The sequence below is a fragment of the Nelumbo nucifera genome, chromosome 1, assembly GCF_055504915.1.
Source record: "Nelumbo nucifera cultivar China Antique chromosome 1, China Antique-T2T, whole genome shotgun sequence".
In the NCBI taxonomy this organism is placed as follows: Eukaryota; Viridiplantae; Streptophyta; class Magnoliopsida; order Proteales; family Nelumbonaceae; genus Nelumbo; species Nelumbo nucifera.
Window position 1 is genome coordinate 152705589 of NC_142649.1, and position 1844 is coordinate 152707432.

Sequence of the window (1844 nt, forward strand, 5' to 3'; positions counted from 1 at the left end):
AAAGTTTGGGCTTTTTACTTTTTGGGCTGGATTTGAACCTAATCCAACCCTTAAAATTGGCCAAAAACCCAAAGTCAAACTTGAACTGTCCAAACTGAGTTCGGCCTGAATTAAAATTTGATGCATTCAGGTTGGGCTCGAATCCTGGCCAAGCATGAGTTGATCAATCAGTCCACTAAAATATAATGTATATGTATGTATACATTTATGCCTATACGTGTGAATGATTTATAAATAAATATTAATTTTGGATATACTGTATATGATTGTGACTTTATCAAATAAAAAATGGCCCATGCAGGTCTCGAACCTGCGACCTTCGCGTTATTAGCACGACGCTCTAACCAACTGAGCTAATAGGCCATTTGTTTAAGTATCTTATCAATAATCTATAGAAAAATAAAGACGTGTTCGTTGAAATCATTTAATCCTCATCTGACTACTCCCCTCTTTACTCCATAGTAGCTTAGGTACTCCCCTAGTTGTATTGAACCTTTTCTTGTGTAAATAAATACATCTTTACTTGTGTAAATAATCTATAGAACAAGTGAATATAACAGGAGGATGATGAAAGTAATGACTACGGCAGTTTTGATTAAAGGCTATTAACTAATCTATCATTACATCTGTTAGCTTTCCTATGACAATGAGCTAGAACTAAAGATGTACATTGACCTATGAGCTCAAGGTGGCTTTAAACAAAGACTCATCTTTTTGAGAGAGAGAGAGAGAGTGGAAATGGAACTTTTCTAAGTAAAAGGGGTATTGTGGGTATATAAAAATTTGAACATCGACCAAAGTTGGATTTGGTGAATACAAAACACTGGCACAGCCTATGCACAACACAACTGTAAGTGCACACAGGGAATATCTTGCCATGAAAGACACAATAAGTACAAGGTAATGGTGGTCTATATTGGATTCGTATTGGTTGGATAGGCCCTTCAAAAATGATTCGATCTCATATGCTCAAGATGCAGTAAGATATTATCCATGTTTTAAGATCAGCTGATTAAATGAGAATTAATAATGGAACCCTTACCTCAGACTAAGCCTTTTCTATTCTTTTAACTCCTACTATAGAAATCCAATTGAATTATTTTATTTTAAACACATTTGAATTAGTCAAAGACAAGGCTGGAATGATATTTTGATCAATTTAATTAGAGGTGGTTTGGTACCATCGCTGTTAAGGCATGAAATGTTATGGATTGACGAATGTCAAATTGGCATACACCTGTTACTCACCAATTCCTTATCTACTTGGTGAAGTTTAATCATTTTAAATGACATTATTCTCATATATGTGTAATGTAATAATGCATATTTCTCATCAATTTGTATCAATTTGAAACTTTTTAGGCTCAGTTTGGAAGGTGTATAGATACAAATTTGTACAATACAAATACAAACAAAATATAAGATTTTGCATTCTACATATTTGTATTTGTATTCCTTCCACACTGAGCCTTAGGTAGTGATGTAGGTATATTTGGCCGGTTCACCAGACCCTGACATGTGGCATCGGCCAGGGGCACTTTCGTCAGCTGATTGTCCCTTATGGGCAACGGGGTAACTTCCCCTCCTTGACGGTTGTAGAGCATTTACTGTGTACACAAGATCCTGGCGCATTTATTCCTAAGTCACTAATTAAGGGGTCGCGGTTGGCCAACGCCTCTCCGAGTCCCCCTACATGACCACAATTTACAAGACGATTACTTGTTGTTTATTACTGCTCACCTGGGTGGCTCCAACTATAAAAGGGACACTACAGCTAAAGGTACGATGCGCATATTTGAACCATTACTTACTTTCTTGTGGTGACCTTGGTTTATTCGACTTTC

At 36.5% G+C, this 1844-nt stretch overlaps 1 non-coding gene across 1 annotated transcript; it reads right to left on the minus strand.

The window, feature by feature from the left end:
- Nucleotides 1–289: 289 nt before the first annotated feature.
- Nucleotides 290–363, minus strand: TRNAI-AAU (transfer RNA isoleucine (anticodon AAU)). Its single transcript has one exon. It is a non-coding gene; the product is annotated as a tRNA-Ile (tRNA).
- Nucleotides 364–1844: the final 1481 nt, after the last annotated feature.